Raw genomic sequence first — 22,850 nt, 5'->3', positions numbered from 1 at the left:
TGATTTTCCTACATACCACACAATAGGCATTAAGTGATGAGAGAATATAATACTCCAGCATGATGAAAATTCAAAACATGAAGCTCTCTTTGTGAGGTGAGATTCTAAGGCAGGGGTGGGGAACCCCTCGCCCACGGGCGAAATTTCACCCACAAGTCTATATCAATTCGCCCCTTTAGTGATGTACTCATATGTACATGTAAATAAAATTTTATAATAATTTAAATTTATTATAATTAAATTTATTTAAATTTAAATAATTAAATATACAAAATCAAAAATAACTATATTATATAAAATATGATCGTCATAAATCAGGAGCATTTCTCGCTGGCAAAGTTCAGACTTTCTCTGATTGGTTGCTTCCCAATTATTATTATTATTATTATTATTACCCATGATCCCATGGTGTCAAAGACTCATCTAGGAGGGCCTTCCATCAAACACACAGCTCATCATACCGTGCTTCAAACGCACTCAAATTCTCTGCAGACACCACACTCTCAGGCAAGGCACTCCAATCACTCACAACTCCGCATAAAAAAAACCTGATTCTCACTCCCCCACTCACACCTCCCATACAACCTCTAGGGATGACCTCTGGTTCTCCCACCATCCTCTGTAGGACCTCTCCAGCATTGATCCCATAAAAACCCCTTAACAACTTGTAGGTCTCCACCATATCTCACTTCTTCCTCCCATCCACCAGACTCTGCAAGCTGCATCCCCCTCAATCTTTCTTCACACTCGACATTCCAGAGGTCAGAAACCACCCCAGTCAGTCGCCTCTGGACCTTATCCAACATCCCTCTGAAAACCAGGTGACCAAATCCATGTGTGGCCAAATCAAAGTCTCATACAATGGAACAAGAATCTCCCCACCTCCACACCACTCCCAGAAGCCCCCGTGTTGTCCTCACAATTTTGGCCATGTGTTCCCCCAAATTTCAGATCCCTATCCACCATCATCCCCACCTCTCCTACCTCCTCCACCTCCGGCAACACATCCTCACCAAGCACAAACTCTGCATCCCATCCTCGTTCTCCAAATTCCAAAACCCCACACCTTGCAACACTGAACTCACATTTCCATTCCCATGCCCAATATTAATGATTCCAAAAATTAATGATTCCAAAAATTAATGATTCCAAATTCCAAAACCCCACACCTTGCAACACTGAACTCACATTTCCATTCCCATGCCCAATATTAATGATACTGGGATGGGTTTGTTTAAAAATATTAGCCTATCAAGAAGAACTGTTTCTGACCATATTAAAGATATCGCTTATGACATCCAAGCTTCTTTGAAAGTAGATTCAGCAGAATTTGTGTTTTACTCATTAGCCATCGATGAGACTAATGATCTGTCAAATACTGCACAAATGGCTATATTTACACGGGGAATAACTACAGATTTCAATATACGAGAAGAATTTCTTGCTTTAAAATCAATGAAGGGAACAACTAAAGGTGAAGATTTATATGAAATGGTCATTTCATCATTAAAGGATTTCGATTTACCATATGAAAAACTGAGTGGTCTCGCTACAGATTGTGCTCCATCCATGGTAGGTCGTGAAAAAGGGCTCGTGGCTCTGATTAAGAATGAATTTAAGAAACAATTGAACACAAATACTTTCATTGTGTGCCACTGCTTCATTCATATGGAAAATCTATGTGCAAAGTCACTCAAGATGAACAGCGTCATGAATGTGGTAACAAAGGCCATTAATTTGATAAAAAGTAAAGGGTTGAACAACAGGGAATTCAAAGAATTTTTGCAAGATCTTGAAGCCGAATATGGGGACTTATTGTACCATTGTGAAGTTAGGTGGCTAGGTAGAGCTCAAATACTCAAGCGATTTTATGAACTTAAACACGAAATGAAAATTTTCTTGGACATTAAAGGTGTCCCCATTAAAGAATTGAAGGATGAAAAGTTTCAAAGTGATTTAGCATTTTTAGTAGACATAACTAGTCATTTGAATAATCTAAATTTGAAATTACAAGGCCCCAATCAGCTAATGATCTCTTTGCTCACTCATATCAAGAGCTTTGAATCGATGCTTCAATTATTTCTTACCCAACTGAAAAAAAAACAGCTTTACACATTTTCCAAAATTAAGACAACACAATCCAAAATCAACAAGTGAGTATGTTGATGAGTGTCAAAGTGTTTTGAATCAATTTTGAAGGAGATTTGAAGATAAAAAAATCAAAGAATTGAGTTACAAACATTTATTATTATTATTATTATTATTATGGGCGACTCCAGGGAGTCCTTAGACTCATCGAGGGAGGCCCAAAACATCATGTCCACATAACCATACAACATTCTCACAGTATCTATCATACCTTGCCTTGAACTCACTCACCGTCATAGTACCCACAACAGACTCTGGCAGCTTATTCCACTCATTTACCACTCTAAAAGTAAAGAACCCAGCTCTAACACCCCTGCTAACCACATTCTTGCCCAACTTCCATAGGTGTCCCCTAGTTCTCCCACCACCAGTCCTGATCTCAAAAATATCCTCTGAATTAATCCTATAGAAACCCTTTAGCAATTTGAATGTCTCAATCATATCTCCCCTTTTCCGCCTATCAACTAATTTCTGCAACCCACAAATCTTCAACATGTTCTCATATGGTTCATTCCATAGACCCGCTATCATCTTAGTTACTCGCCTCTGGATCCTCTCCACCTAGGTGACCAAATCTGGGCAAAATAGTCGAGATGAGGTCTTATCAAGGCTCGGTACAGAGGTACAATAACTTGCTTGTCTCTGCTCGTCATGGTATTTTTTAACAACCAAGTGAGTTGATGAGCTCATTTAGCTACTTTTGCAATGTGCCCCCTAAACTTCATCTCCCTATCCACCAACACTCCCAAGTCCCTGGCCTCATCAATCTCCTGGAGTATAGTTCTTCCAATGTGGTATACTGCTGCTAATCTTTTCACCCCAAAATGCATAACCTTACATTTTGTCACATTAAATTGACATCCATTCTCCTTAGCCCAGAACTCCAATCTATCCAAATCGTCCTGCAAGATTTTGACATCTTCTGCATTCACTATCGCCCTACCCAACTTTGCATCATCAGCGAACAAATGAACTGTTCCTCTTAGATCCTTCCCTATATCGTTAATGAACAAATTAAACAGCAGTGGTCCAAGAACAGAACCCTGTGGCACACCACTAGTCACTGGCCATCTTTTGGAATCTATTCCTGAATAAACTACTATTTGATATCTCTCCATCAACCATCCACCTATCCATTCCCATATGTTGTAGTTTACGGATTAGAATTCCATGTGGTATCCTGTCAAATGCCTTAGCCAGGTCCAGCAGTATCACTGTAAACCCATTACCCTTATCCACTTCAGCTGCCACCTTGTTATAAAACTTGAGCAAGTTACTCACGCATGATCTACCTTTCACAAAGCCATGCTGTCCCCCATACAGTATCTCATTTTCGTCAATCAATTCCTGTATTTTTCCCTTGACTACTTTCTTCGAGATCTTGACAACGACTCCTGATATGCTGATCGGTCGGTATAATTTGCAACCGTAGTCTTCCTCCTTTATGCAGTGGAACTATTTTCCCCTCTTTCCACACACTCGGGGATAAACCAAACCCGAGACTCAGATTAAACAACATGGTCAAGGGCACTGATAATTCTTTAGCCGCTTCACGCAAGACCCGTGCCGGTATACCATCCAATTCTACAGATGTATTCACATTAAGGTTCTGTAACAGACTATTCACCTCCACTTCATTCACCACAATTCCCGTATAAACTAATGGTTCCTTCATTTTTTTTCCAATGTCACCACCTGGATGATATACTTTTGCAAAGTGCTCGCTCAGTAACTCCACTATAGCGACTGATTCAGTGACCTCCTTACCATCGTCATTCCTTCAAATCATTTTGCCGTGTACAGTTTTTTTCTTGCTTGCAGCATATTGAAAGAACTGTTTGGGACTCTCTTCAGCTTGCATAGCTAGTTTCCTTTCATAATTCGCTTTTGCTTTTTTACTACACTACACTCGTTACCCTTCTGGCCTGCACTTCTGCACTTTATACCGTTCGTGTGCCTGCAGGTCACCCTCTTTCTTTAAATTCCCTCCACAGTTGTTTTTTTTTTTGCAGTTCAAGCTTAATGGTGTTAGTTATTCATCCATTTAACCCCTACTTGTTTTACTATTCGGACCCTAGGTATACAATCAGCCACAACCTCCTGTAAATGCTCCTTGACCACTTCCCATGCTCTATCGACATCCAGCCCTTGCAGTTGTACATGCCATGGCACAGATCCAAGCAATCTCCTAAGCTTATCATACTTGCCAGCACAGTAATTCCACATATACCCTGTCTTAATCGAAAATTCCACACCTTTAGCCACCTCCCAGGTCAAGACCTAATGATCATTCTCACCAATAGGTGGCAACATGGTCATATTCATTACAGTCAAATTCTCAGATGCTATTACCAGGTCAAGCACTCTCACACCCCTAGTATTTTCAATTACATGCTGTCTCAGATAGTTATCCCTTAATAATTGAATAAAATCCATTTCCTTCCTCCCATGTGTCCTCTCCTCCTTCCAATCAATGTTACCATAGTTGAAATCCCCCATAATAATTACCCTCCTTCCACTCATTTCATCAATTTGTTTATGCATACTATTTCCACCATCTATTCCATCACCTGGTCTATAGCAGCACCCAACTGTATACTTTATTCTGCCAGTCTCAATCTCAGACCAAATAGCCTCAAATGAGCTCTTTTCACTATCCTGCAATACAACTTCAATTCTCCTTGGCTGCAGTTCATCGGCTATTATCAATAATACCCCTCTCTCCATTTTATTCTCTCTGTCCCTCCTAAACACACTATAACCTACACATTCTATCCCACTAACTATATCATCTTCCTATGGCCAGGAAGAGCCAATCAAGGCCAAAAATTCTTCCTTCTTGTTCCTAATACTGCTGGCATTAGTATACATGAAATGCTGTGATCCCCTTGTCCCACCCCCTATCTTGATACGTTATTCTAAATATCCCATTCCCATTTTTTGTCCTTAGTACTGGCTCGGGTACATTATATACATTCTTAAACTCAACTGTCTCCCTGATATCCGCATATCCACTCCTCCTCCCCCTTCCTTGGTAGTTCTAGTTTCCCTGGTTCTGCACATCCATTTTCACTTCATTCAGCAACACTTTTTCCAGTCTCCGAACACCAAATCCATTCAAATGCAGGCCATCCTTCTTGTACAAATCCTTTTGCCCATCAAACTCATTCCACACGTCCACGAATTCCACACCACACCGTCTGCATAACCTGCGCATAAAGTCATTTGCGATTATGGCCCTCCTAAACTCCTCTCTGTCATACCGCGGAAACAGACTCACCATTCTAACTCTGTCACTCTTTTCTTTCGCTACCTTTAACAATACTTTCAAGTCCTCTCTCATAAAAAATTTATCTTCTTTCAATTCATTCGTACCCGCCACAACTATCAACTCTTTCACCCTCTGTTTTTGCGTTCTAATATTCTCACTTACATCCTTAAATTTCGCACCCGGTAAGTATTTTAGTTACACTCCCATCTATCACTCCTCTTAATAACGAGTCACCATACAACACTCTTTCCTTCATTTCAGAAACTCTCCCACTCTTACGCTTATTTTTCCTTTCAAACACTTGTTTATTTACGTCAGCCGAATCACTCTGGAAAGAGTTTTGCAGGTGCTCTAATTGCCACTGGGAATTTTGCATCACTGCGCGCAACCTTGCGATCTCACTTCCTACAAATAATTCCTCATTTTTTTTTTTATCATTTAAACCATTTTCTCTCTCTGTATAGTTGCTTTCACTCTTTCTTTGATCACCGTTCTCATTGCCATCTTGTACATCGCAATTCCCTATCAAGCCACTATTTTCACTCACATTCTGGCTTTCTTCAACCATAACTGTCTCACAACCTGACACATACTTCAACTCCTCACTTTGCTTACACTTTCTGCACATTCTCCCACCACTATCACTTTCAATCCAAACTCCAGCCTCATTCGGGAATGCATACATCCCACACACATCACATTGGACAAACTCTCTCACAGTTTTTGAACAATGGCGTCGTATTTTTGGACGCCATTATCTTACGTCGCAAAGGCGCCATGTGCAAATTTATGAAACGTATCGTTAAAATACTAAATTAAATAACGGAATTCACACCAAAATCACACAGCCACAACAAGCTACCAAAATTAGACAATATTGCGTTATGATTTAAACCTATATTCTAATTTTCACTCAAAATTATACTTAGCTTTCGGGAGCTCTCTGAAAACACTACAGACCGTGTAGCCCTCTGATATACGCCCTAAGGAAGCTTCCGATTCCTTGCTATTAGAGTTGATTGATTTGCAGTGTGATAACACTTTGAGATCAAAATATAGTAATCTGCCTATATTGGACTTTTACAAATCTATTGATTCTGAGAAATTCCCTTTTTTAAAAAATAACGCCTTGAAAATAGCTTCTCAGTTTTCTACAACTTATCAATGAGAGTAATTTTTTTCAAAATTAAGTCTGGCAAAAAAATCGCCTTCGTACAAGACTCACTGACGAAAATCTCGCCAATGAACTACGAGTAGCCGTCTGATCAAGGGCGGCTAATATTTCTAAGCTTTCACAAAAAAAGCAGTTTCAGCCTTCTCACTAAAAAGTTTAAGATTAAAGGTAAGCTTCATTAACTTTGATGAAATATTTATTATGCTATTACTGCTTTAATAAAGTTCTCAGTTAAAAAAAAAATAAATATAATTTTTTAAATAAATTAAATATAGCCTTTGCTTGATTATTATAATTATGTATACACAATTGTAATTAAAAGATACCATATCAGATGCAAATGTTGCACATTTGCTTATTGAGATATGTCTTGCACACTACATACACTATATATGAGTTAAAATTTGCCAGTCGCCCGCGGAAGTTTTTAAATTAGCAATTTTCGCCCTTGATACTAAAAAAGGTTCCCTACCCCTGATCTACAACAAACAAAAAAAAAAAAGATATATCTGCAATCCATCAACACTACGCTCAAGGAACACACTTTTGTTCCTTCTCGTCTAACTATTGTTTAAACTTAACATCAGCGATAGACCCTGTTATTTTACTTATTACGACTCCTTCATAATCACTTCACTGATATCAATCAGAAAGCGAATCCCCAATCCAAATAACCAACCCTATATCTAATTCCTTATGCTGTAATTTAAAGATAAGCTTATCATGTGACAAACTTGCTTTCATAAAATCCAAAAACTTGCCACTCCATGCCTTTCCTTCATCAACTCCTCTTGTTTCTCTACTACAAAAGGCAATCGAAGTAATAAAACATGACGGTCCCCTCGAAAAATCGATGTTTTCTGTTAGAGATAACATTATGCTCCTCAGTCCAATGCTGTGTACAAACTCTCGCTAATTTCTCGAAAATCTTAACAATCACAAACTGGTCTGCCACTTCCATTCAATTCCAGTTTGACACTTCCATTCAATCCCCCATCTTCGTGCGGTGACATTCTCTTACCCTCCTTCCAATCCTTGGCAAATATTTCCTACCTATCATATTCTTTGCCCTCAGTCATACAGCTAGTGAGTGTATTGAAATTCTCCTTACTAGGGAGATGATTATGAGCAAAGTGGTTTCTCGTTACCGTTTCCTGTTTAATATACCTAGACTCAATTTTTAAAATGTTAGTGAAACTGTCTGTACTTTCGTAATTTTCTCAAAACAAATATTGAATCCAGTTGCCGTATTAATATCAAAAGCACTTCATATTTGAGGTCCATTCTTGCACTTCGTCATCTAGAATTCTCAATAACCCTTTAGTAAAAAAAAACATTTTCCAAGATGAAATAAACCAATAACATGATCATTAACGAACTTCAAATTGTATTCTGCATAAGTCATCCAATTACTGATTTCCCTCGGCAAAACTTTAGTAATAAAAACATTTTACCAGATGAAATTAACCAATGAAGTGATCATTAAACAATTTCACAATATATTCTGAATTACTCACTCAACTATTATTTTCTTATAACAATATCCTTCTTTCGCAATTATTTCTCCTCCTACCGGCCATATATCATCTCAGGTATTTGATCTCATGGTTAAGCTCGTCTCATATAAAAATTTTGCTCTCTTTACTGCTCTACTGATTTTCCAGGCTTGAATCTGATATTCTTCATGCATCTTCTCCTCAACACTCGTTTTACACTTCTTCCATACAGCTTTTTCCTCTGCAGCTCACGTTTCCTATCACCTACCATCCACTTTACACCAAATTACGTTTTCTCTTTCTCCTTCATTTGTTTCCATTGCTTTATTAATTCCCGTGCGCTGATGATAAATCACCCTTTTAATTCTTCCATCCATAGAACTAATTGAAGCTAATTTCTAAGATTATTATAATCACTTGTCTTATAATTCCACTTACCTTTCTTTCTCCAAGATATTCCTTCATGTCTATCAATTTCCCCCCCCCCCTCAATTTTATCACTGGCAACAAATATAATTCTTTGCTTTCCTTGAAGTGACAGCTTCCCTCCGCTGAATTTCGGAATAAATTCTGCCAAAAAAATCTCCGTGAATGAATAACCATATTTTGTCAGTCTGTCTTTCAAGTAAGAATTTTCTTCCATGAAAAATATAGTCATTTCAGTACTCACTTCAAACAGTCGTGCAAATGTTTGTCCTCGAGACAATCATCGTACATCGGTAGTTACGAGAAGGGTATTATGCAAACTATGAACATTTCTTTAAACAGAATATTAAAAGAGAGTGTACTGAGAGATCGATACTCAGGAATATTAATGATATTCACTGCTTCATCAAGCACTTTTTAAGTGAAACTGTCATTTTTTAGTGCCTGTGTGAATGATGGTGGAGAATACACTGACTACTAGCAGGCCTCGGTTAGTAGTAGACATTTAATATTTTTGTTGTCTGTTGCAGGAATTAAGGAAGTTGCGTTAATTCCTGCAACAGCGCCAGCAATTTTACACGCCATAGCTTCTTACCATCGGTAAAAATGTAAGAACAACTGTTCGCGATAAACCGTAAGACGAAACAAAATAAAATATTCAGTATACTAAATATCTGAAGTTCACTTGCATTTGTTGTCAGATATTCACATAAAAGAAACTCTTCGATATTAGTTGATGCGTATACCTCGCAAATACAAGCAAAAGAACAAATCCTGCAACGTCTGTAGAATCGCCCGTTTATAAAGCAAACATGCAATTCTGCTGAATTATTATTATTATTATTATGACACTTGCAAAGAGGACAGCTACGCGACAACTCTAATTCTCCACCAATTAATTCACCAAATAAACCAAATTCACAACTATTATCGTAATCTACAACAACGTCATCTTCTTCCCACCACAAACACTAATATTTCTTTTGCCTGTAAATTTTTCCTTTCGTAAGTCCTATTTTTCGGTATGCGTGACTAAAAACCTCACCTTCAAATGACAAAAGAAAAAAAAATCATATAAAGCTTCCTCGTATATAAATAAAGATAAACGAAATTCTTGGTGATTCGGAGACAATGGCACTCCTTTATAATCATACGTAAGCAGACGCAACGTTAAGTGGCAAGAAATGGCATGCCACGTAACTCCGTCAATTTTAACAACGAACAGTCCTAATTCTGGAGTCGAGACAGTGATAGCAGACTTTTAATACCTTCCAAGATAGCATTCTACAATTGATCTTGTAGAATGGATTTCTGATTTTTACAGAGATAGCAGTTCATGGAGGTGAAGAAAAGTCTTTAACGAAAGTGACAAAAGTTATTTCATGAATAATGAACAGAAAATACCTGAAATAGGATTATACCAAAAATAACTATAAATTAAGATTTAATTCGAGAACAGAATTATAATTCATATTTAAAGATCTGGGTATTGTAAAAAAATGAAGAATGAAAGTACATTTAAAGTTTAAGTTCCTTCTTATTACTATTTATTTTTTATTTTATTAATCTTTTATTAGGACGTACATATTCGACCATTTGAGCCGGAAACTGATAGTAAGCTGATAAATTTCCCTCACTATACATAAGGAAATTTATCTCGGTTTCGATCGACTCGATACCTACTCCATTTCAATTGCTTCAACCAATTTTCTAAAAATATTTAGCTCAACAGAGAATTCGTAAATTTCACACATTTTTCTTTACGTGCTAAAATCATGATCAGCAAAGTTAAATCTTTTTCTCATTCTTTTCTTTTACAAGGTTATAAGTTACACCGCGTCACACTGCTGCTGTGCCACCTCTTTGGCTCTTCTAACACTAATAATCATGCCGACTTATTTGATTGTTTATTCTTTGAAATTTAAAGTTGATTATTTCCAATCGCCTTAGTAGTGAGATAATCTTCGGTAGATACAACGACACAATTCCGACTAGCTCACCTTCGAATAATCTGGAAGAAAAGATGAATTATTTTTAGTCAGTAATGATGTAGCAAATTGCTAGTTGACCAGAATTCCCGATAATCTTCATCATACATCTAATACCCTAATCCAGTTCTTTACCTTAGCACTATACAAATAGGTCGCTGATGTTAGAGCTCCTCAGCAACTCTCACCATAACTTTTTCTGTATTTCATTGTTGAGTTCTTTTTTTTGTTGTTGTTGTCAAACTTTGGTTAGTATCCTAATGCATTACTACGGAGCTAACCGAAATGTCATTTGAGTTTTCATGTCCTAATTACTGTTCTCAGTGTCCAGATCTAAGCATCAGATTGATCCAATAAACAAAAACTCTCTTCCTGGCGGAGCAATCCTACCATCTCACAAATAAAATAGAATTTTTAGCATCGGTCTTCTCCTCGCTGCAAACAAACAGTGCAAGCGGAGTGCACAGTTTGGTAGTTAGAGCTAACACTGTACAGTCCTGATATTTATTATTCGTATTTGCACACTCGCAAAAGATTAATTTGTCGCATACAAACCCAGCCACTGAATTTGAGGCCAAATTATTCAGATATTGTGTAATCTTCACTCTATATAATAAACTCACCATTTATGTCTTCTAGTCAACGTCCTTCTCGGTATTTTAGTAATCCTTTAGAGTACTCTCAAAACCATTGCCGTTTGCGTCCTAAACTTGAAGTTACTATGAGTTACACTTCAAGAGCAATGGACACTTTCATTTCCTACAGCACAGTTCATCTAACAGAGTATGCATTCTCCCATTAATATATTCCAAACTTCAAGACATTAAATGTAGTTAAATTAAACTAAAATCTTCATTCATTTGCTAATCTTTCCAGCTTATTCAACTCCTCCTGAAGAGCTTGCACGAAAGCTCCATTACTTAAAACCCTTCACATAATCTACAACAGGGGGGGGGAAGGGGAATTTTAAATTTATTATAATTATAATAATTATAATTAAGTTTATTTAAAATTAAATATACAAAATCAAAAATAACTATATTACATAAAATATGATCGTCATATCTGGCAACCATCAAATCGAGACCAGTCATTAAAATAAAAAGAATCTATGTCTTATTCAAGAAAGGAACCTGTCAACCGCAAGCCATGCACAAAACTAACAGAATGAAATAGGAAAAAGCAAAACATCAGCATCCTTAGGTATTCGGGCAGGAATAAATAAATGAAATCTAGCAGAATTCATTTGAGGAAAAAAACACTGCGAAGTGGCAGTGGGGATTTGTACCTGCCCAAAACAAAGAGCCTAACCACTGATATATGCAGGATTATATATCACGGATCAAAAACCTGTGGACTGGCACAATAAACAAAAAGCGTTTATTGCATATTGTTAAACAATAACATTATTGGGAATGCATTTTCTAACAGCTGCACTCCCTTGCACCCAATAAACGGCTTTTGCCTAAACATGCTGAAATCCCAGCATTTCGCAGAATGGGATTTCAGTATGGAAATTGTACACTGTTACTTTAATCATTCTCCCCCCCCCCCTTAAGTTAATCGCATTCTAATGCTATATATGCTTATGATTCTTCGTGAGTGTGTGTGCGTACGCATTCACAGTAATATGTGCAAGTATTCATGAGAATATTCATTTTCATGCACGAGTTTCGTAGGAAAATAGCTTGTCTTCATTATATAGTTTTCTAGTGTTAAAACTATAGTTATCTTGTTTAAACCTTTCTTCTTATCTTAACCTCTACTATACTTCTGACTTATTGCCGCAAATATAATAAAGCTCACGTGTGCAAAAACTTATAGAACAAAGAAATCGCCTCAGGCCAGAGCCAATCTCTTTGTCTGACCCACTGGTGTTTATTTTCAACTGAATTTGGAAAATGTATTTAGTTTCTAGCTATGGCACGAAATTCGTGGGTGGGAGTTGAATCTCCCTCCGAAAAATAACACACAGTAAACCACACGGAACTTTTCTCTCTTAATTGTAAGTAAATCTAGCAACTTAAATTTTCTGTTATTCAGTCGTGACAATATCTAACTTAAGGCTCACAGATACGAATTAATGAGTAGTTCATTGGAAATAGAAATCAAACAAGTTATTTAAACAAGAAAACAATTTATTTAACATCAATGAAATGTACAATGGGGCAATTTTAAGTACTAAGTAAATTACCTTCTATGCTTCAAATCACAACTAATGACTACGTTTACAATTTAGTTCATCGTAATCAATTCTAGTAAGACCACGTGTCTATGATTTTCTCTCGTTAAACTTGGTAATACTCAGATCAATTTTCACATAACATTCTGCAGGTTTAGGCAATAGCTATAACATTAAATACATGATGTATCACCTTAAATTTTAGCCAGACCTTCTCGCACATATAATACTTCAAATATCAGCATAAGGCCTAAAGTCCTCAAGTATCGTTATAAAACAAGCCCCTTAATTAAATTACCGCCACAATCTTCTTATTTCCAGCTAAACAAAGGAAAGATCTTACTTTGAACATATGTCTGGTCTTTTCTGAATGATCCCTGAAATCACTCCCTTCTATTACCATCCGACTTACTGCACTTGGATATCATCTCCGGGATTTCGATAGGATAGCACCGATGGACACATCAGTATAGCCTATAGAAAGAGCAGCTTCAATGAACACAGAGGCTCAGCCCAAAGAAAGAATTCCACTGGTGATTCTCAGATCTAAAGACAAATGGTCGACAGTAGCGGAGGTGATGTAGAACACCGAAATCAAGTTCACCTCTGCTAAAAACTCAGATGAAGGCGTCCGCATCCAACCAGAAGGAGCATCGGACTACCGTCGGCTTACTAAATTTATGGACGAGCTGAAAATTCCATATCATACATTTCAGCTAAAAAACGAGAAAAATTTTTCTTGCTTGCTTCTGGTTTTAGTAGAAATCAATAAAGACCAGAGAGAGAGAGAGAGAGAGAGAGAGAGATGATCTAAAAATTGTTTGCAATCTAGTAATTAAGACAGAATCACTCAGAAGAAAGACATCTGCAGGTCAATGCCACCGCTGCCAGAAATATGGGCATGAGCAGAAGCTTTGTAGAGCAGAGTACAAGTGTGTTAAATGTGGAGGCAATCACCCCTCTCATACATGTTCCAAACCACGCACTACTCCCGCGAAATGCGCAAATTGCGGTGGGCCGCACCCGGCAAACTACAAAGGTTGCTCATTCCACCCATTTAATCTGTCAAAAGCTAGAGAAACAGGAGTCCCATCAGTTCAGAAGCTTGCTACACCTCCTACACCAGAAAACCCTTTGCAAGCTTCTACAAGTAACAGATCTTACACCTCAGTGGTCTCCTCACATACCACATCGGCAGAATCTATACCAAACAGTCAAAACTCTGCAGCAATTCTTGCCGCTACTCTAGGAGAAATGCTAATATATATATATATTTTTTAAACTTAAACATAACAAGTGATATTTGTAATTACAATAACCGCTGCTCGTATGTTTGGGTAAACGCAATTCTAATACTGAATAGTTTTTTTTCATAACGCTACCGCCAATCGCTTACCGAATTCACCCTATCCCTATTTTGTTCATAGTGTCCCACCAATCATGGCACGAATCCTTATACACTAATATATCTTCCTTTTCCATTCAAAACAATAACGTCACTTATTTAAAACTAACAAATGACGTCACTTATCTTCATCTGATAACAACAAACATCCACGACACGGACCTCGCTTCCCCATTCACCCTACCCCTATTTTGTTCATAGTATCCCACCAATCATGCCACGAATCCTTATCCAATAATATATCTTCCTTTTCCATTCAAAACAATAACGTCACTTATTTAAAACTAACAAATTATGTCACTTATCTTCATCTGATAACAACACGCATCCACGACACGATTCCTTATCTTATCTTGATCTTGATCTTGTTCAAAGTGCCCCGCCAATCACGACACGAATCCTTATCTCCGACCATCACCCACAATGCCCTACGCAAACCAAAACACAAGAACTGACGTCACTGACACATCTTCCCCCAGGGAAATTCCAAACATTTCAAACTCATGACGTCACACACAAAGATGTCATCATCTGAAAAACCAATCACGTCACGATTCCTTATCTTATCTTGATCTTGTCAGAAGTGCCACCCCTACTACTTACGGGGTCTCAGATCCTCTTTGAAAAGAATCACTGCAGGTGTTCCTCAAGCTTCAGTACTTTCGCCGCTGCTTTTTATCATCGTCGTTGCAGATATTCCTAGCACGACATCAACCACCATAGCTTGCTATGCGGACGATATGGCAATTCTGAGCAGATCACTCACACCACAACTTGCTATGCAGCGTTTACAAATCGCAGCAACAAATCTAGAAAAATGGTTAAAAAATTGGACGATAGATGTAAATGCTGACAAAAGCGCTGCCATTCTTTTTTACAAGGAAATCATCCCACTACGGAGAAGTCAAAATTTTCAGCACAGCTATTCCATGGAAATCCAAAACTAAATATCCAGGTATATAGCTAGATAATCGCCTCAATTTTAGCACTCACATCGTCTATGACTGCAATAAATCAAATTCTGCAATTGCACAGCTGTGCTCTCTTCCCAACCGAAGAAGCCAAGTCAACACTACAAACAAACTACTGATCTACAAAACAATAATCAGACCTACACTAACGTACAGATTACCTGCTTGGAGTCACACTTCCCACAGTAACATAAAAAAACTACAAACTATCCAAAACAAATTGCCACCGCATGATATCTGATGCTCCATGGTTTGTCAGGAATACTCTTCTCCACCGATATGCTAACATACCAGATATTCCTACGTTTCTCCGTGAAACTGCTTCTACATATTTCACCAAGGCAGCTATTCATCCCAAACGACTCATTCGAGAGTCATCTAACTACGATGAAAACGACAAGTGGAAACACAAGCGCCCGAAAACAGCTCTGCTGATCGGTACATGCGCGTCCACACCGCCCTAACCTGGGCGCGCCAAGAGCTCGATAATCTCTCATTAAATTAACCCAACTTCTTAGAGATGAAGGGATTATAATCCAAGGGATTGAGATCCATCCAGCCACAAAAGTCAACAGTCAACATATTTTCCATCAGATCCCTATACCGTATGTGATATCCTGTAGATATCGCATAGCATATGATATCCGTCTACAGCTCACACTTTTCCAAAGCCTGTCCTCCATTTTATTTCATTTGTTCCTAAAACATCTTCCAACTATCTCATTCTCATAATAACTTGTTGCGTCTTTCCAGTTTGAAACATGGTTTTGACATTCTATGCTGTAGTCTGTTTATATATACAGGATGGTTCGAAATTCCACGTACAAACTTTGAGGGGAGGTAGAGAACATCAAAATCAACCATATTCACATAGGAAATTATGAACGGAAACGCCACCCGAAAGTGATAGGTAGCGCTGCTCGCGAGCGCTCCAGGTGAGCAATTGGGGCTTCCTCATTCAAGCTTTCGACGTCGTACGAAGAACATGCGTCGTTTTACGAATACTGAGATGACAGACATGCACCTCGTTTACCATAATATGTATCCAACTACTATTGAACTGTTCAGTTACGCCTAATAAAGTTTTTTACACTCCTTACTGCCTTGTGTGATTTCTGTATCTTTGTGTCCCTGTTAGTACCTTCCGATATATATATATATATATATATATATATATATATATATATATCATTATCCACAAAGAAACCGAAATTTTCGAAAATAGAAGAAACTAGTGGCGCCACCTGTTGTATCTTTTTTAGTAACCTTCAGTGTTGTGTCAAGTGTTTATGACATTTGTTTCATTAGAAGCCGAGTTATAGTGCCAAGAGTGACAGTGTGCTTTGACGAACGGTTGGTCGTCACAATATTCAGCCCGTACGCGACGAATTCTCGCTATCAATCGCTTCAAAACTTCGAGATAAAACTCACCATTGACCGTTTGGCCAGGCGGAACGAATTCTTTGTGGATAATGCCCTTGAAATGGTAGAAACAAATCAGCATTGTCTTTACTTTTGACTTTTCCAAGCAACTATTTTTCGGATGCTCCTCTTCTGGTGGTCTGCATACAGCACTCTGTTTCGGGATCATGCTCATACTAAACTCTCCGTCAAAATGTTGTGCACAGTTGATTTTGAAATCCCCAATTCATCTTCAATCAATCTCACGGACGATTTCGGATTTTCTTTGATGAAATCACGCACTTTGATGTTAACTTCGCCCAGTCCAGTTTTTGGACGGCCCTGCTGTTCGTCATCCTCAAGCGTCTCACAACCACTTTGAAATCGCTTAAACCACTCGTAAACTTGATTAGGGGATAAGCATTCGTCACCGTATGCTTTTTGAAGCATTTGATGCGTTTCGGTAAAACTTTTACCAAGTTTAACACAAAAGTCAATCGCAGCTCTCTGTTTGAAAGTCATTTTCCGACCGTTTGTCAAAATACACTGTCGCTCTTGGCACTAACTCGGCTTCTAATGAAATAAATGTCATAAACAGTTGACACAACACTAATGAAGTTTGCCGCTTTCGACAACTAAAAGATACAACAGGCGGCGCCACTAGTTTCTTCTATTTTCGAAAAGTTCGGTTTCTTTTTGGACAGAGGGTGTATATATAATAGGTGAAAATGACGTCCTCATATGTTTCAAAGGTTCCTGCAGGCTTTGTCCTTGAAACTTCACTCATACATTATTCTCTTGCCATCTAAAAAGTCAGCTGGTATGGTCGACACCCTGGCATACTTCCGTTACTTAGACACTGTTTCCACAATCCTCCTCCTCCTCTTCCTTTATGTGGGCTTGGGACTAGTATGGTGAAGTCTACTCCAAAGGGGAATAAAACAAAAGTTCCTAAACTGAACAACAAATGCCAAAAAAAAAAAAAAAAAAAAAATCACCAACATAGCACAATAAGACAAACAAATAAACAGAGTAAAAGTAGAGAATTTTAAATACTTCGGAGATGTTGATAACTGTGAAGAAGATGGAACTAATAAGAATATAACACAAAGATTAACGAAAACAAATACCGCTTTCAGAAGTTTCAATAATATATGGAATTAAGGCCGTGTTATTATATAAACCAGAGACATGGAAAGAAAGAAAGGCAAATAATTTTCAGTTTGCGTAAAATATTAAAAATAATCTGTCCACAATGCATAAAAATTAGTTATATAAACAGGCAGAAGAAGAAGAAAAGCATTATCAGTGAGATAAAGAAAGATGCAGATGGAAATGGATTGTATATGAACTTAGATTAGACAGGATAGAGAGAGAGAGAGAGATTCCCGAGATAGCATTGACATGGATCCTGGAAGGAAAGAAGAAAAGGGGAAGGCCTAAACTACCTAAGCCAAGAATGACAGAAAAATTACAAAGAAAGATGGTTGTTGGGAAAGCTGGAGAGACGCAGATATAGTTGTAAAAGTCAGAGGTAACTGGAGAAAAACAGATCTCGACCTTATGTGCTACGAGGTACAAGAGGATAGGTAGCTAGGTAAGTATGTCTTCCAGAAAGATAGTGCAGATTTTTTGACACGTTTGTTTAAGTCGCTATCTATACTGATTTCTGCAAATAGATGGGTCCAAGTCAGGAGCAAGGATATCAGTCTATTTGGTTCTCTGTACAGTGCCTCCACCTACACAGTGATGTGTATGTACAAATCAAACGGTTACAGTGGTCTGAATTGGAGATGTATACAGGTTCTACGACATCCCCAATTCTCTATTTTTTTTCTGTCTATTCACTAAAGTGTATCATAAATAAAATTTCTGAAGACCATATAGATTAGTAACCTGATTAGAATTAGACTTTCTATGCATTTACCCAACTGCATCGCATGCTAGCAGTGTGCTAACTACGAGTGTATCAGCTCGATATCGACATAAATTCTTTATATGTACAGTCAATTTATAGGAGTGAATTTTTTTTTTTAGTTTCATTTCTTTTTTATTTTCAAAATGATTCTCAAGACTCTCAGGATGCACATAACTGATTTATTGAAACAGTTCCACAACCAGGTCATAGATGTCAAGCAATAATCCAGCGAAAATATCACTGGAGTGACGATTGTAAGAGAATATCCTTGCAATCTTCGCACAGTGCGATCACGAGAATGTCATTAGTTTTTTTTATAGACTTGATCACACGGTATCTACATAGTGTCCCAGGTGCAATCGGTTAGTCAGTCTGCGAAAGAAAACGGAATGGATAAAAAAATACAGTGGACGGCGTCTATGCAATCGTTCAACTGCTTCAATAGCCATTTTTGAAACTTATATTCCTGTAATGAATAATGTTTGTCTGCAATGAACAATATCATTCAATTCAGTTATCACAAATTCGCTTACTTTTGGTGATATTTAGCGTATCTTTAGGAAAACATGCTTGTTGTAGTTTCTGTTGCTCGGTCTATTTATCCATTGTAATAATTATTAACATTAATTATTGATTATAATCAAACGTCCAGACAAAGAGCATACTGAAGTGGATATTGACAAGCTAAATAAAGAACTCGGATGGATGAGGAATATGAATGTAATAAGTTTCAAAAATCAATAATATTCTGTAAAAGAGCATACACTAGAACAACACATTGAGAAATTAATCGAGTTTAATTTGTCGAAGATGAAAGAAAGAACATCCAAAAAAAAACTTTGATATGTAAAAGCAAACCAGTTTTCTAATTGATGACATAAAAAAGTGCTGTTAGTGTGTTGCAAGTTCTAAAAACGTACGTACTTGTTATTAGGTTTACTTAAAGTAATATAATAATAAAATATTGTGATATATTTTGCTTCGCTTAAAGGTCAAATCTAGTTAAGTTCGGGGAGAGGGACCTACATAGCCTATTTACGAACGTGAAGAATTGACAGGGCTTCTGACTTAATGTCAAATCCTAACCTACTTGTGTTATGCCTCTTTGCCTCTTTAGTAGGAGTCCCTCCTGGATACTCTACTCAAGGATAAGCTGACCATTTGGAATTTAGCTGACCAAATTGTGCTCTGTATTGGCTAAACCGGCCTGGTTGGCTGAGTGGTTAGCATATCCATTCTCCAGCCCCACAGGTTTGAATATCGCTGTGGGTATGGATGTTAGCGATTACCTTTAAGTGGGAGACGAATTTCATCTTCCGGTGTGAGACAACCGCTCTGCTCATTGGAGGCCTGAAGTGGCTTGAATAAGCTCCATGTTTGATTTCCGGGCAATGTAAAAAATAAATAAATAAAGTAAAAAATATATATAAAATTGATAAAAATAATTTTTTAAAAATCCTGAGGTCACCTATGATACGAATGCAAATAACCTTTCATGGGTGGAAACCACATAAACAAAAACGGTAAAATATTTTGACCAAGTATTTTAGCTTAAAAAAATCTGAGCATGGAGGATTATGAAAACTGTTGGTCTTGCATAAATCCTGGTTCGCTTGCGCCTCTTTCAGAATTTTTTATGAAAAAAAAAAGTTAGTAAAAGTGCGTGAAACATTTCCATAACCCACGATTCTACTATGAATATTGGAACACATAGATAGCCCATTTTATCGAGTTCCTTTTTGACATGACTTCATGACAGTGTTAAAGAAGATCTGATTTAGATTAGATTCTATGACACATTCATTTTCCACTGCATAAGCTTACTGTTCTTTCTGATTTTATCGGGAATCTTGGTTTTATGCTCCTCCAGATAAGTTACAAACAGTTTCTAATTTTCTTCTCGCGTACTACACAAACGTGAAATAACAGAGGAAATACGATCTAGAATTTCATAATAACATCAGAGATATTAGCAGCGAACCACATTAATTAACAACGAGTCTTGTGTAATTGTGATCATTGTGACTATGAACTGAGAATAAAGAATAAGGAGACTTATTCTTTATTCTCAATGTCATAATGTCATAGTCAAAATGATCGCAATTACACAAGGACTCGTTAATTAATACAGTTTTCTGAGTAGTTTGAGTAATCGCTCTCCAATTAACAGGCTGCAGGTAAATCTCGCCTGGATGAATGAGCAAGCATGGATGACTATAATTATCATTAAGTGGAGATGAATTGGATCGCCGGTGTATGACCTCTCCCCTCATTGGAAGCCTGAAGTGGCTTGAAAATGTTCCATATTTGGTCGCTAAGCAGTGTTTCTGGATTATATAAAAACAATATATATATATAATAAATAAAAATATAAAAAAAAATCCGTAGTCAACCCACGATACCAATGTACTATAGGTTTACAACCAATCATGGTAGGGAGTGATATAAAAATGGCGGGAGAGAGAGAGAGAGAAAGTGATGATTAGAAACCTTTAGGACAGAATTTCAAGAAAACTAATTTTGAAAATATAATAAGTAGGGTTAAGAAGTGAATTAAGAAGCATCAATTATAAAGTATGATATTATAAACGAAAACTAGCATTAGCTAAATTGTTAATTAAAGACTTAAACAAAATTTGCATTAAGCTGGCTAAGATTAACCTGAAAAGCTGTTTCAGGTAAAAATTGATACAGATACCTAAAAAAAAAAGGGTTATGATAACAGAAACGACCTAAGTGGCGAACTCCTCGGAATAAGTTCAAATAATAACCCTAAGGGAGAGAAGGAAGAGATCAAATATGAACCAATTTGCTTACTTTTTATGAAGTGGATCACAAAGGGCACAGACGAATGTAATCTCTACGATCAGGAAGCCTTTGATAGGGTTCACATAAGAATATGCTGATTAAAATGATTAAAATATTCACAAACGAAAAAAAAAATTATTTAATAGTTTTTATTCCCTAAATGGAATTCTTTCAACTACCTTTTGGAAATCTACAAGCCAGTGTTTACTTTCCATCATTGTAGGTAGTGGCATTTACATTAATGTACTATAGACTTGTAACAGGAAAAGGCGACAAAAAAAAAAAAAAAAACTTTCACCATCTCGTGTTCTAATTCTATCTGGTATTACTGTGTGAGTTCTGTTTTCTGGTCAATTCATTCTATTCCAAATTGATTTAGTTCTAAATATTAGGAATAAAAGTTTTCTTATTACTGATGAAATGAAACTGAATAGAGAAGCTCAATCTTTCAGATGATTTTAGCTCCTCATAGGATGAGGTGAATAAGAAGAGTGGATGGGAACGTTAGGTTTTATGCGAATAAATGCATGAATATGATGATGTAGTAGTGGTAGATGGAAATAAGTTAAATGGGCATATTTTAGAAAACCTCGAACACAAGGATTTCGGGCAGTTGGTTTGATAAAAAATTATTGAGTTCAGGAAATATAATAGGTAAGACGACTAGTAAAATTCTGCATATTGTAATTTAATTATAAGAAACTTTACGTCTAGTGAAAGGAAATATTTGCGATGCCATCACATCAGTATACAGGAGTCATAATTAAATCAATATGCAAATATTGGTTTATATTGGTTTAATTATGGCTCCCAACTTCACTCATCCTTTTTTTTTTTTTATAAGAATATCAAAGGAATAGAAGATACTCAGGGAAGATTCGAAAAATGCTTGGAGGGATTGTATTATGGTAATTATCAGAATGCTGGTTGTTTGGTTATAATTTAATAAATTTAAATGAGGAAGAACATAGAAGAGATTTAATTGAAATATACTGCATAAGTTAGTATATAAGTATATAGCAAGAAGTATATAAGATAGATAGCAGGAGTTTGCTGCACTTGGCGAACCAGTTCAGTTTGAGGACACACTAAAAGGATGAAATAGAACAAATACAAGAAGGATTTTTTTTTTTTGTTTCTGTTAGGCTAGAATATATATATATATATTGACCTTCAGCAATGTTTTTACAGAAGGTGGCTATAAGTAACTTTAAAATTTGAAAACTCGCCGGAAGATATGTTATTTGAAAACTTACGTGCAATGATTGTCAGCAATGAAGGTCTAGTTGGCCGGGTAGATAGCGCTCCTAGTCCAAACCAGTAATATGTGGATTCGAAACGCACTGCGAATATGGATGTTTTTTTTTTTTTTTTAAATATCTTTATGCAGTAGACGAATTTCATTTCCCAATGGGTGGTAGACTACCATCCTGCTTATTGCAGGCATGAGGCAGTTTTAAAAAAAGTTCCATATTTGATATCTAGGGGAGGTTTCGTGGATTATTTATTTAGCTCACTCACAGTATTAAAGTACGATAGGTTTACAGCCTTTTGTGGATGGAGCTCGCCATAAAATAAAGACATCTAATTCAACACAATTGAAACTGTTGATATTGTTGTGTTCGTTAACAGATGTACATATAAAAGTAAATAAAATAATAA

At 36.9% G+C, this 22,850-nt stretch overlaps 1 protein-coding gene and 1 pseudogene across 2 annotated transcripts in view; one reads left to right on the top strand and one right to left on the bottom strand.

The window, feature by feature from the left end:
• The window catches only part of Imp (IGF-II mRNA-binding protein), a 414,462-nt gene that overhangs the window by 338,419 nt on the left and 53,193 nt on the right, over nt 1-22,850 (bottom strand). The gene's annotated exons all lie outside the window — the stretch shown is intronic.
• LOC150110056 (general transcription factor II-I repeat domain-containing protein 2 pseudogene) lies at nt 1,225-2,157 on the top strand (annotated as a pseudogene).

The sequence above is a fragment of the Typopeltis vanoorti genome, chromosome 1, assembly GCF_054136105.1.
Source record: "Typopeltis vanoorti isolate ZY-2024b chromosome 1, IOZ_Tvanoo_1.0, whole genome shotgun sequence".
In the NCBI taxonomy this organism is placed as follows: domain Eukaryota; kingdom Metazoa; phylum Arthropoda; class Arachnida; order Uropygi; family Thelyphonidae; genus Typopeltis; species Typopeltis vanoorti.
The sequence above is the reverse complement of the archived record's forward strand: the minus strand, read 5'-3'. Positions and strand labels throughout refer to the sequence as shown.